The 15,243-nt window shown below is 41.7% G+C and overlaps 1 protein-coding gene across 1 annotated transcript in view; it reads right to left on the bottom strand.

Moving 5' to 3' along the window:
- UXT (ubiquitously expressed prefoldin like chaperone) overlaps positions 1-15,243 on the bottom strand; it is a 576,931-nt gene that overhangs the window by 523,375 nt on the left and 38,313 nt on the right. The gene's annotated exons all lie outside the window — the stretch shown is intronic.

Below are 15,243 nucleotides of genomic sequence, written 5' to 3'. Positions count from 1 at the left end.
AGAATAATATTCATGCTTAATCCAGCTACCTTTCCAACACATAGTAGAGAAAGAGTTCTTAGAAATCATCCAAGAATTTCTAGAAAAATAAAAAATGAGAGGCAAGTCCTCCATGTCTTTCAAATAACAAAGATGGAAAGCAGAGCAGAAAAGCTACTTGTGGCAAATAAATTATTTAAAAAAATCTAGTTTATGGCAAAGTACCTCACAAAAAAACTACAGCCACATACTTACCATAATGACAGATCTGGATTGGAAGCAAGAAAGATGTGCTGCTTAAAGGGAGCAATGTGGCAGGTGTCTAAATCAGACATTGCTACAGTAATCTAAGCAACATCTGACACAAGACTCCACCAGTTTAGGTTTCTTAGAAAAATGTGCAGGAGACAGGTTCCTCTCTAAATGACAGTTAAAAATTATGTTTATGATAGATGGTTATTATAAATTTTAATCTGAGATAAAGGCATTGTAATAAATAAATTAAATTAATAAATTTGCTGCTACGATTATAATTTAATAATCAAACTGTGGCCAAATAATTTTAAGAATTAAGACCATTACAGTGAACTATGACAATAATTGTTCGCGGCTGGGAAATTGGCTGAAGCCATCCACCACTGACTTACACAATTTACAAAAGACTCTCACATCAAGGAAACTGTACATATACTAAATATGTACCTGGAAAAGACCAGGGGCCAGATTCAATAAAGCCACACTAAGTATAAACAACATGTAGTCAAGAACATTCCTACTGCAATTTTTGTGCTTTCTAGTCATTCAGAAAGATTATACTAAGTATACTTGTAGTCTATACTTTGTGGTAACTTTTACAAATTCCTGTCACATATTTAAAGCTGCAAGAATATCAGTAGGAAAACTAAAATTAGGAGGAAGAAGGTGCGAGTTATATCTGTGTTGTCTGTTCACTCAGAACCGTGTACACTTAGTGTAGGTGTTACTGAATCTCGGGGCAGGTATAAAGCAGGCATTCATATTGTTACAGTTCTGATGTGGATTCTCAGATCAATCAAAAAAGATCAGCATAGACAGACACTGTAAAAGAAGTACAAAAAAAATTTACTAACTTGTATGCAAAGTAACATTTAAACTTTGCAGCATGACCAGACTGCACTTCACACTGGCTGGAGTAGAAGCCTGATACAAACAGAGAATGCAAGATAGTACCCAGTGTAAGACACATTATGATATAAATGACTACACTACATACACATACATGGGCTGCCTATACTATGCATAACATACATTCCCGTTTAGCTACTGGGGAGAATCGGCTCAATCTGGTCATATAAAATGATATACTGCGAAGAATCTAGCAGAGGGCAGTCAATATATATAAAAAATACATCTGTCCTTGAACTTTTATTCCCTTTTTGACACTTTTCTCTCAACTTTTCCTGATGTAATCCATGATTATTCTCTCTTTGTGATTCTCCACTCAGTAACTGAAATCTGTTAACAAAGGTATTCCAATCAGACCATAGTAATAATCACAATGTCACAGTTTCCAATCAAATACTTTGGTTCAGAAAGATTCTAGACACTGAACTGCAGCTTTTACTAGTAACAGGAAAACAAATTTACTCAGTACAGCTCACAAAATGAACACAGTATTATTTTACTAAGTACTATATTCATAAAAAAAAAAAAGAAAAATTCTCCCTCACATTTTTAATAAATTTATACAGCTACATGGGCAAATTCTCATTTAGAGTAGTGGGTTAAGTCTCTGACTAGTTGAGCTGCTTTCTGTGCCAAGGGTGCAAGCTTTGAACCCCCCCCCCCCACCCTGCATACGCCCCAGTGATTGCCCCTCCTAAGCTTGTTTATTACCCAGTTTAAGCACAACCTAGACCAGTGGATGGAGAACAGAAAATTTACAGTCGGCCTGTCACCTATGAACCTTATTTAGCTTATAAAATGCCTGGTACTCAATGGCCTGTTTGGATGCAGGACATTATTATTCTTTCGGGACAACTTGGCTAGGCTTAGAAAGCCCCCCCCTCCCAATGTCATTACCTTAGAAAAAATCTAGGAATATGAAATTACTCAGGCATTTTATATAGTAATCATCCAGTTAAGTTTAAACAGCAATGCTGGTGTCTGGTGAAACTTCCTTCCTTAACAAGTCGAGACAATAACCAAGCTCAATAAAATTAATTACTCATCAGATTCATGGTTCACTTTCAGGCCTCAGCCGGATGGATCTTTACAGACTGGAGGTACTCAAATTCACGACCTACAACTACAGACCACCCCTCAAAAAAAAAAAAAAAAAAGTCAACATCCCAATGGTCCTGGCAAACTGAAGATGTATTCAGAACTATTCAGCAATATCACAGTGCTTACAACAAAATAACATATTTCCCTAACTTTGCATCCAAGCCACGTTAGGTCAACCTGACCCACATACAAGCATGGGGGAATGCAACTACAGTTTCTGGATGTCACGCACACACACACACACACACACACACACACACACACACACACACACACACACACACACACCTTCATCATCAATGGAGACACTCCAGCAACTAAGCCTTCACCATATCGCAAATCACTCCTGGTCTACATGCACAACAAACAAGGCAGAAAAAAATCATTAATTGCATACAGCCATATATGAAAAATAGGGAACAGTATACAGCATGTGCGTCATTGTTTCCACAAGCAGAGCAACAACAATGTAGTAAGTAGTGAATAATGCTACAATGTTAGCTGTACTAGACAGAAAAAAGTGAACCAGTTTTACAGTATGCACTGTAGTAAACATGTCTGCCACCTCCATACCTGGCAAACGAAGTAATTGTTGGTCAGCCCTATTCTCACTACACATACAAAACAGGATGCTATTATCAGTACGACACTACCGGCCAGTTGCATTTATATAGTGCTACACCACAGACTAAGACAGAGGAGTATGTAAGATACTGCAAGACTTAAACCTCCTCGGGCTAACTATGAAGAATAAGGAACCAGTAGCACTTACAACGGGCAAGCAGCAGCAGGTGGGGGGGCTAATAAGTATACCACTGAGGTCAGAGTAGGATGTCATTGACTTAAAATAAAAGAAAGGCAATGTCCCATTACTGAAACATTAAATGTAAGATGCAGAAGAGGGTCTTCCATTTATTTCCTAGCTAAAGACAATAATCAGAAAGTTGATGTAAATCAGCGTGTGCACATCATTATTCAAACCAATTTCAGTGAAAATAATGTGAACTCTAAACTGCATAAGCAGCTACTGGCAGTACATTTAGATACAAATTTATACAAAATTAAAGGACCACACACTGTTCAAAGGCACCCAGCAGACATAAGCTGAAAAGGTACTGCTACCAGTGGTCTTGCTAACATGAACGCTGTTGCAAGACAACTAACAAGTCACAGTGGCATATTCTTTGGGAAGTAATGGTTACTAATTAAAGACTTTGTAAAGCAAATTTAACAGATGTTTTCTTTGATCCATGTCAAATGCAAACTTAACTTCGAAATTAGTACAAAAATAACTACCAATGGAACTAGAGAGGAGTTCCAACTTTCTCCTTTACAGTTTGCCCTCATTATAGAGACCATTTCACAAAAATCTTAAATTCATGAAGATTAAAAGAACCATAACTGAACAGAATAAACAAATACTGAACTTGTATAAAGATAAATTTGCTTATGGACCAAAAGATTGTGGCATACACAGACTCCATTTTGTCAATATAAAAGATTGATGCGAAACAGATGGTGACACTGCCAACAAATACAGCCATCAAGACAGAAAAAAAAAATCCTAGAAAATGGTCAGCTCTATAGATGGCATGTACAGGTGCTGCATGTCCTACAAAATAACTACATCTAGAACATCTGAATAAGGGTAGATACAGCTTAATCAAAGAAAAATGGCTTAGACATGCAGAAGTCAGTTGATTAGAGAAGCCCTAGGCTTGCATAGGTTACCTTGCATTCACTATTATTTCAAAACAAACTATCTCAGTCTGAGATGGGTTTTCAATGGCTTTAAGATGTTGTGGCAAAACCTGGAGTGATGTGATGCGAAGATTGACAAGATTTGATCACTTTAGTAACATAAAAAATAGCACGCCTATCTCAAACAATGCAAGGAAAAGACCAAATCTGCAGTGTCTTTCACACCAAGAACACAGTCAAACACAAGGAGCATTCAGTGTACAATGCAAACTCCCTTTGTTTAGTTGTGTTCAGTGTGGCAACTCAAAAACAGACTCAAAACTACAACAAATCTACAACAACCAATCAAAAGTGAGACACACTGCAAGATAAGCAAACTTTTTTGTACTGTAAACATGCAGCCCGAAACAGAACACAGAGATAGTGTGCATATACCATGCAAGTTTGTGAAAGAGGTCCGTGCGTGTACGGATGTCAGGGCAACATACAAGTAGAAATATGCACAATGCCAAACTTAGATTCTGAACACCTCCTAGCTGATAATTGACACTTGCACACACACTTTTCTGTACAATACCCAGCAGTGATGATGTAGACTTCTTCCAGTCCCCAACCACTAGCCCATTCATTACGACATGGATGAAAGTCCTAAAACCCATTATTTCTGAAATGGTTAAAGTCTGAAGCTGAATGTGATACCATCACCTGTGCTAGGGAGTGGAATTTTATACTCTGCCCTAGCACCCCCACAGTAGCAGTGACTTCTGTATCATGCTTACTTTACACCAGAAGATGCGTGCCAGTTTCTACATGTGCTTTGTCTGGTATGCAACACTGCCTGCTGCTAAGGGAAACACTCTAATCACAGTCCTGCCTTTGACTAAGTGTAGTGCCCCCCAGTAAGAGATTTCCGCATTAGCTGCTCCCCTCCCACCTTTTCATGCCAGGTCCTCCAATACCAAAGTCAGCCAAACTCTGGTCATATGGGGCATAGTAAGGGTTTTATCTTTCTAAACCAAGAAGCTGGTGGCTTCTAGTCCCTTTTGCACATGTTTCCCACCTTTCCTGTAACTAGTCTAGTCCAGACACAGATTTGCCGAATCCAGGACTGTTTGTAAGCTTCTAAGACCCCCAAGCCTTTCTGTGCTGGAGGGAAGGCTTTTAGCTTATCAGTGGGAGTGGTAAGCACTAGGTAGCCTATCTACAAGAAGAGGAGTGGTTTCTGGCTCAGAAATTGTAGTTTATTGGCCGTTTGGGCAGTTTTTCCATCCCTTTCAACTTTCTAGTTTAAAAGCCCGGAGGTTTGCACTTGTTTAAGCTCCGTGCAGCAGCGCCAACCTGAGGTAAACTATTACTGGCGCCAGAAAGTGTGCTCTTCAGTTTATTGCAGCACACCTAAGTGCCATCAGCACTAGTTGTTTAAGGAAATAGCTCCAGTACTCCTGGCATGATTAAAGGGCATCTCCCTGTGCTTTCTCCTATTAACCTGGTGCACTTGGGCATTCTGAAGCAGTGTAGCAACTGCCTCATGTACACAGACAACCCTCTCCTCTTACCTCCCAACACTCAGACTTGTGAGAGATGCACTTATATCACCAACTTGGAACCTATGCACTCTCCAGCCAAGATCGGAAAGCTGGTCAAGAGGAGAAGGCCAATACCTGCACCACACCACATGAACACAGCCTTAAGGAGCACCCGCCATCACAGCTCTCAGATAAAAACACAAACCACATACCTACCTTCGCGGACGGTCTCAACAGAAATTAACCCAAACAGCAGAGATCTCCAAGACAAGACATGCACTCGACCACAACACAGCACAAACCAAAGGGCAAATAGCTCACCTCCACAATGTTCCCCTCAACCTAAGCCCCTAAGGCTAAACACCTTGTCTAATACACTAATCATAGGTGACTCAATAGTGAGAAACACAGATGTCCCACTCACTAGGTTGAATGAGAAGGTAACAGTCAGCTATCAGGTGCCAATCCAACACACAACACATACACTCAGGTCACTCCACAACAAGTACAAGTAAGACTCTGATATTGTCCATGTGGGTGCGAATGATCTGAGACGCACCTCCCTGGACTACATGAAGAGAGACACGGTGGAGCTCTCGGATTATGTGGTCCAGGCAGGTATGACACTAGCCCTGAGCAGTATCCTACCGTCACCCAGAATGATACCACAGTACAAACAAAAAATGATTGACTTCAGCAACTGGATAAGTTTCTGGTGTCATTCTAAGGGGATCCAGTATCTGTCTGCTTGGATAACATGACTGACGGACCTTGATGCTTTGCCAGAGATGGCTTGATCTGTCAACCCTGGGTTTCCAGGTACTGGCCAAGTCTCTTGCCACACCTATAATGCCTTTTTATGGTGGTGTTCCAAACACCAAAATTACCACCATAATAGCTATAAGTAAATGTAATCTGAGGGTCATGCTGCTCAACGCTAAAAGTTTAAATCTCAAGAAACACTCATTCGAAGCACTCCTCAAAATGGAGAACATAGACATTTGTGCTGTAACAGATACCTGGTTTAAAGAGGCAGAAAGCACTCCTGCGCTACCAGGCTATAACTGATTCCACACCTTTCAGCCCCGAAACATGGACTGAAGCTACAAATGTGGTGGTGTCTCCATATTCACAAAGGATGTGCACACCTCCAGACCAGTAGCCCAGCATAATGCATCTGAGATACCCAATGTTAGTTGTAACTGAAGTAAGACAGCAATCCAGGTCATAGCCTGCTATAGGTCCCCAACCACGTCCCTAGACTCTCACCCCACGTTCCTAAGCACCATGGAATCTATCAAGGTCCAACCCAACACTCTCTTACTAGGAGACTCCAACTACCCCCCCCCCCTCAACTGGGAAAACTACTCAAGCACCAATACACTGACCCAACGCTTCCTGGAATTCATCAGTTACAATGCCCTGGACCAGGTCATTCTGAACCCCACTAGAGGAAGCAACATCCTTGACCTGTTTATTATTAACATGGGCGACTGTTGCTCTACACCAAGTCAATCCCTCCCTGATCAAATCTAACCATAAACTAATCACCATGGAAATCCACATCTCACCCCCCCCCCCCCCCACAAAGGTAACCACCTTGAAAAACTTCTCCAAAGCTGACTTTGGACTCCTAAAAAACAGGAGGTGGCTAACTTCACGGCACCCATGCCAACGGAAAATAGCTGCAGGACTGCCGAAACATACACCAATGCACTGCAAGAACATGCACATAAATGCATGGAACTAGCAATACCCAAAAGAACAAAGACGTTCTCCTCCAAAAAAAAGGAAGCCAATCTGGTGGTCCCCTGCCATTAATAAAACACTGCAACAGAAGGAAGAAACTGTTGCAGAAAATGAAGTCCCAAGACTGGAAAAGCTCCCTTATTAGCCTCAACAAAAAGTTGAGATCCCTCATCAAATCCTCTAAAGCCAGAATTGTGGCAGACACTAAAAACAAACACAAAGCCTTCTATAGCTATATCACGTACCTCCACGACAATACCCAGATTTGCTCTGAGTTACTGCACAGTGGTACCTCCTATACTGAGCCAACAGATATTGCCAACATACTGGTAGACAGATTCACTGTCAACTTTACCCCTCTCACCCCCCCCCCCACCCAAAGGACCAATCACAACACCGGAAGAATGCCAGGCACCCAGCATTACTGCAGCACAGGTTAAAGCTACATTGTCCAAGGCCAAGAATACAGCTTCCATGGGACCCGATAATATCTCTGGCTGTGTTCTACATGAACTACAAAGCGAATTGGCATTACAACTGTGTGCCCTGTTCAGTCACAGCCTCACCTCAGGCTTTGTCCCTACCAAATGGCACACTGCTACAGTCATCCTTCTCCATAAAGGGGGAGCGACTATAGACCCTGGGAATTATCGCCCCGTTAGCCTGACGAGTCTGACATGTAAAGCTATGGAGCGCATCATCACGGACCTGATTAACAAAAACATAGGAAATCTCCAATCTTTAAGACCCCACACAATTTGGTTTTGTGAAAGGGAGATCATGTCTGCTCAACCTGGATGACTTCTTTGAGTCAGTCACCAGGACTGTGGATGAAGGTAAGGCAGTGCATACAGCCTACCTGGATCTGGCCAAGGCCTTTGATACCATTCCTCACTCAGGAATTATTGATAAACTCACCAAACTAGGCATCAACTCTTATATTACTAGGTGGGTTGCAAATTGGCTCACAGATAGAACACACAGTGTGAAAGTAGCGAACTCCAAGTCAGACTGTCAAACAGTCACAAGTGGAGTCCCACAGGGATCGGCCCTGGGTCACAAAGGGATTCTGGCTGACTAAGTTCGCAGACGACTGCAAGCTGGGAGCCATTATTAACTCCCCAAGTGAAGTAGACATCCTACAGAAAGGCCTCACTGAAACCAATGACTGGTGTCGAAACCATGGCCTTAAGCTTAATGCCAAAAAATGCATAGTCATCCCCTTTGGTAAAAACTCAGTTCCCACTAATTACCACATCGATGGGAGCCCACTGAAAACTGAAGGCATTATAAGAGGTCTGGGGATGCAGGTTGACAGCAACTGATCCTTCGACCACCACATTACCACTGTGGTCAGAAAGTCTTATGTGGCACATCTCATTACCAAGGGTTTTGCATCCAAGAAGAAAGAGGTCATTGTCTCTCTCTATTCTTCCCTCATTAGACCGATGTATAATGCCCTATTTGGCATGTACCTCACTAGACACCTGCAACAGCTGGAGAGGCCACAGAAGTACCTCACGAACAGGATCCTAGGCATTAAACATGTCCTACATGGACAGACTCGAAAGACTCCAGCTATTCTCGGTCTCATATCACCTACTTAGAGGCGATCTCTGCTTGACTTACAAATCCATGTCTGACCCAACTCTGTTAGAAATGCTGCATCTAAAGAAATCCCAATCCCTCAGCACCACATGCTCCAGAGACCTCAACCTCATTACCACATGCTCCAGAGACCTCAACCTCATTACCACAATCAACAGAATATGCTGGAGGGACAGGTGGACAGGTTTCTCACCCAGAGAATGCCCATGCTCTGGAATGGACTTCCCATACATGTCAAGCAGAGCACCTCACTGTCCCTCTTCAAGAGGAATATTGATGAGTGGATGGCCAACAAAGTTCACCCCAGGGATCATGCCAGTGGATCTACTTGCTAGAGGCACTGGGAACTAAAGTCGGGCGACACGATGCCAGGGCACTTCTATGGGCTTGGCTTGTAAAGGCTCCAGGGCCATTAGCCTAGTACACACATATGAACTATGTCTAGTTGAACTATAGAACAGCATATGTATTTGTCCTTCCTCACAAGATTTAAATCACAAGCCATTCAGACATTAGAAAAATGGGCTGCACAAACATGGCCTCCCAAAGCTTTCCACAAATTACTACCGTTTGAAATTGGCAATTAAATTTTTAACAAATGTTAATTTAATGATTGCTCACAATACTCAAAATTGAAGCTTCATCTAAAATATAAAAAGTGGGACCAACTAAATAAGTAAGCCAAGTATTACAAAAGAAAACACAATTCCTGAATAGTTTTGCCATCAAAAATGTGTATTGCAATTAATTTCCAACTAAGAAAGATCTGAAAGAAACAGGCTCATTATTCAGACATGAATGATTATAGCAATGACAGAAAAAAAAAAATCACTTTTCTGAGAAAAAAAAAAAGATTTTATTTCCAACTTCAGGACATGCAGAACATTTTTAGTTCATAGGTGGTTACTAGGCTATTGACCTGAAGGTCTTTATAAGCTTAGCCATGTGTACCCAATATAATACTAGAGAAATCCAAACTCAAGATCTTAGTTAGCAAAGACTGCCCATATCTAGGAGGATCAAACGTGAAATTCCCAGCAGGAATTTACAGTTTCCCATCCAGTCATCCAGACTACACTTAAACAGAGTCACAGAGGAGCTCTGTTTGACGTAAATTGGTAGCTTGTTCCAGAGGACTGGCAACCTCTGGAGAGACATATCTGTCTCTCCAGCAGGTCCTATTTATGTCACAGGCCAGGTTAAGGTCCCTTGTCAGGTGACTCTTGTCCCATTTAACTTGCGGATGTGCAGCATTTCCATTAGGTTTGGATCTGAGCTTGCTCTGTAAGCCAGGCACAAGTCTCCTCTAAGTAGTCTGTACAGTACTGAGTACAGTGACATCAGTCTGTCAGTGTAGGACATGTGCTGGATTTCCTGAATTTTCTTGGTTAGAAGTCTCGGAGGTCTCTCAAGTTGCTCCAGGTGCCTGGTAAGGTACACACCAAGGGGTGCATCGTACTCAATTGTTGTCCTGATGAGGGTCGAGTACAGGGGTGTTCTGACCTCTTTCACTCTCGAGGCAGTACCTCCTTATCACAGTAGACACATGATGGTCAAAGTTTAGGCTACAGTCAACTTGCGTTACCAAGTCTCTCACCACTGAGTTGTTACTTAGGGTATTATTATTTATAAGATAGTCTGCAGCCATATAGTTTTTACCAAAGGGGAAGATGATACAATTATTAGCACTGAAATCGAGTCCATGGCTTTGGCAACAATCACTGGTTTGTGCAAGTCCCTAATGACGTATACAGGTTCATAGGTAGGTACTAAACTATCGGCCCTAGAGCCTATATAAGCCTAGCCAAAAAGGTACCCCATTTTTCGCCACCCAAGAAAATAATTTTCCTGTGCTCCTGTCAAGCAGAGCCACAGAGGTGATCCCCGGGGTAAAATTCCTATTTCACATCCAATCATCAAGATTTTTCTTGACGAGTGCTAATGAGGAGCTTTGTTTGATATAGTTAGGTAGTTTGTCCCAGAGTATGGGAAGTCTCTAGGACAGGAATCTATCCCTCCAGCATGTTCTGTTTATTTTAGTTACAAGGTTTAGGTCCCTCGAGCGTGTAGCTCGGAGGGATTGGGATTTAAGTGGAGCATGTCCAACAGCTCTGGGTTTAACATAGCTTTGTATGTTAGGCAGAGATCGCCTCTGAGTAGGCGATATGCGACGGAGTAAAGCTGGAGTTTTTTGAGACGGTCTGTGTAGGGCATCTGTTTGAGGCCGATAATCCTCTTTATGAGGTATTTCTGCGGCCTTTCCAGTTGTTGTAGATGTCTTGTGAGGCACATACCAAAAGGGGCGTTGTACTCTATAATGGGTCTAATGAGTGACAAGTAGATGGGAACAATGACCTCTTTTTTAGAAACCTTTTGTGATTAGGTGTGCCATGTAGAAGGATTTCCTGACTACTGTGGTGATGTGATTATCAAAGGAGAGATTACTGTCCACCTGTGTCCCAAGGTCTCTCATCACACTTTCGGTGTTAAGTAGACTACCACCTATGTGGTAGCTCATGGGTAGAGTTTTTACCAAAGGGGATGACAATGCACTTTTTGGCATTGAGCTTGAGGCCATGGCTTTGACACCAGGCATCTGTCTCAGTGAGGCCCTTTTGTAGGATGTCCACATCGTTAGGAGTTTCAATTATGGCTCCTAGTTTGCAGTCATCTGCGAACTTCGTTAGCCAAAGACCTTCTTTGTTAGCCTGTACTTCAGAAAAGTAGATACCAAACAGGAGAGGACCCAGGACTAAACCCTGTGGTACTCCACTTGTCACTGGTCTGAAGTCAGACTTGGAGTCTGCTACTTTCATAGTGTGGGTTCTGTCAGTGAGCCAGTTGGCAACCCATCTTGTGACATAGGGATTAGTGAGTTTATCTATAATTCCAGAGTGTTGGATGGTGTCAAAAGCCTTGGCGAGATCTAGATAGGCTGTGTGAACTACCTTACCCTCGTCTACGGTTTTGGTGACTGTTTCAAAGTCAATCAAGTTTAGGAGACATGATCCACCTTTTACAAACCCGAACTGGGTGGGGTCCAGAGTCTGGAGATTTCCAATGTCTTTTTTTTTTTTATAAGTTTCATGAGGATACGTTCCATGGCCTTGCAGACCAGGCTTGTTAGGCTAATGGGGCAGTAGTTTTCAGGGTCTGTGGTGGCTCCCCCTTTGTGGAGTGGGATAACAGTCGATATGCGCCACTCAGTGGGCACAAAGCCTAAAGTGAAGCTATATTTGAACATGGTGCTTAGGTGGGGTGCCAGTTCATTTTGGAGAGTGTGGTTTTTACCTGTGCAACCATGATTTCAGGAACTTTGCATTCTTCTGGAAAAGAGATGGGCCCTTTAGGGGGTGGGGGTGGGGGGTAAAGTTAGCACTGAACCTATCTGCCAGGATGTTTGCAATATCAGTTGGTTCTGTATATTTTAGTGCCATTGTGCTGTAACTCAGAGCAGCTCTGAGTGTTGCCATTGAGATTCTTGATATAGCTATAGAATGCTTTGTGGTTTTCTTAAAATCGGTGGCAATTTTATTTTCATAACTATCTTTGGAGGATTTTATGAGGGATCTCAGCTTCTTACTGAGGCTGACCAGGGAGTTCTTCCAGTCATGGGATTTTACTCTTTTTTACAACAGTTTCTTTCTTCTGTCGTAGAGTTTGTTTATGGCAGGGGACCACCAGATTGGCTTCCTTTTTTTGAAATATCTATCGCATCTTGGTTCTGTTAGGGATAGCACGATCCATGCACTTGTGTAAGTGCTTATAAAGTGCATTTTGTGTAGGATTCAGCAATCGTACCTCTATTGTCCATCTGCATGGGTGTCGTGAAGTTTGCCAATTCTGTCTTAAGAAGCGTGAAGTTGGCTTTGGAGAAATTTTTTACAGTGGTTTCCCTAATGGGGGGGGGGGGGGTGGCTGTCTACAGTGATTAGCTTGTGGTCGGATCTGACCAACGAGGACTTGACCTCTGGTTTGGAACACCAGTCGCCCATGTTGGTAATGACCACGTCTAGGATATTGCTGCCCCTGGTGGGGGTTTGGATAAGCTGATCCAGGGCATTTGAATTTATGAATTCCAGAAACTACACAAGTAGTTTTCCCAGTTATTGGTGGAGTAGTTGAAATCGCCCATTATTAGGGTGTTGGGTTGTACCCTAATATTCTCCAGTCTATCAAGAAATGAGGAGTGGGAATCCTGCGGCATGGTGGGGGATCTGTAGCAAGTTACAATTTGGACTGCAGTCTTGCCCAGAGTTAGTTGCACTTGGATAATCTTGGATGCATTATGCTGAGCAACTAGCCTGGAGGTGTGGCTATCCTTAATGAATATGGATAAGCCTCCACCTTTAGTGTTTCGGTCCAGGTTAGGTGGCAGAAAGGTGTAGTATGAATTATAGCCTGGTAATGCAGGGGTGCTTCTCTGGAGCCTTGAACCAGGTCTCTGTCACTGCACAGATGTCGAGGTTTGCCATTTTAAGGACTGCCTCGAGTGAATTCATTTTGAGGTTTAGACTTCTAGCATCGAGTAGCATTACCCTCAGATTTTGCTTGCTTGTACCCGTTACGGTGATGAATTTGTCATTTGGACCTTGCCTAAAAAAGGCACTATAGGGGTGGCAAGAGCCTTAGCCAGTATCCGGAATCCCAAGGGCAACAGGTGCAGGCTTAACCAATGTTTTTATACCATGTCCAATTTATTATATATGTCTTAAATTATTATAATTATTTAAATTGCAGATTTTTTTTTTTTAAAGACTGTAAAATTATTGTTCTTAAAATGTTCTGTAATAATAGTTAGCTTTTCTCCTCAGGCCTCTGCTGAAAATGGGTTTCCACCCAGTTGGACTTTCCCGGTAATCAAATATCAAATAAATAACACACAGCAACGGTGTTGTAGTCAAGAAGACAATGAATTGCACCTACCTGAACATTTTCCTACAGGCATTACCTAAACATCGTCCTGTAGGCATTACAATTCTTTTAAAGCTAGTTCAGTAGTTTGCAAGCAAAAAATAATGGTGTCCATCAAATTACTGACTTTAAGTTCCTACAGATAAGTTAGGATTATTCTCTACCATACTGCGATGACAAGGTAAAGCAAGTGAATTTAAAACGTGACATCTTGTCATTTTTGTCTCTAATTTCAGACTGCAACACATCTGTAAACTATTTTAAGGTATGTTAAAAATTCAACATTATGAAATTGTATTTAAAAAAAGTCTTAATAGTGACAGCAGGCTTGTATTAGTAATGTGCAACATACAGATAAATGTTTAAACCTTGTCATTTCTTTCTGAAAAAATGCATTAATTGTAAGAGATGTCAAGAGAATTAATTATATCCTTCTAGCTGCAAGGGAAGTTATAAAAAACAGCTGACCAATGGGAAAACTCTTGAACTTGAAAGGCTAAGAAGTGAGCCAGTAACATGCAAAATCTTACGTTTACCTGGAGGTATGAAAAAAAAAGTTGAATACGTTTGGTTCCTAAGGGAAAGAAATAATACGCTAAATATGTACTTAGAGCTGAAAAGTGTCTAAAGTCAGCCCCGATGAAAGGTCACAATCACAATGTTTGTAAGCGTTACTCTTTGATCTACCTGATGTAGTATTCTAGTAACTTAGCAGTTCAACATCATCATTCAGCACAGATCCTCGTGGTGGCCAGCAGAGTAATCCAAGCTTCAGAGAGCTAAAAAAGCGACTTTACCTGATTTAAGTATAATTTTGTGGCTTTCCACTTCTATTTATCTAGCAACTGTATTTCGCCTGCTTGCTGATACATTGTTATTGTTTTTTCTGCATTTACTCTGTTTTTGCACTTGTTTCTCAGTTTGTTACTTTTAAAATCTGTAACTGTTGCAAATTGTTTGTGTAGGATGTGATAGCCGATTTATAGCATTTATAAGTGTTTACTGTATCTGTTTCTGCTTGTTTTCTGAAAAAAAAAAAAAAAAAAAAATATCTCTTGTTTTCCCGCCTTAGTAAGCTAGAATAGTCCAGTTTCAGAGCTTGCTGATCCCTGGGCTTTGTTTGCAGTTCCTGTTACTGATTCTTTACCTAATTTGGAAGAGAGGAAGTTCCCTTGCTTACCAGTGGGAGTGGGAAGCATTGAGCTGCCTGTTGGTCCAGTTTTGTGAGGTTTCAGCCAGCAACTTGTAGTTTATTGGTCGTTTTGGGCCAGTTCCTAGCTTCTTTCAGCCCCCTGATATAAAAAACGCTAAACGCGCGTTTGCGCGATTTAGCGCGGAGCTGCCACTGTTGCACACTAGGGCAGCGCCGGTTACGCAGATTTAAACTATTAGGGCTACCTAAATTACACTCTTCAAATTTTCCCTTAAAACTACCTTCCTCGAACTATACTACTGATCTAATCAGCGTATCCTATAACTAAAAAGATCATCTCTACTTGAC

Source organism: Protopterus annectens, chromosome 8.part0 (assembly GCF_019279795.1).
Source record: "Protopterus annectens isolate FY-2018-M chromosome 8.part0, PAN1.0, whole genome shotgun sequence".
Classification (NCBI taxonomy): domain Eukaryota; kingdom Metazoa; phylum Chordata; order Ceratodontiformes; family Protopteridae; genus Protopterus; species Protopterus annectens.
This window is presented reverse-complemented; position numbering and strand designations above follow the sequence as displayed.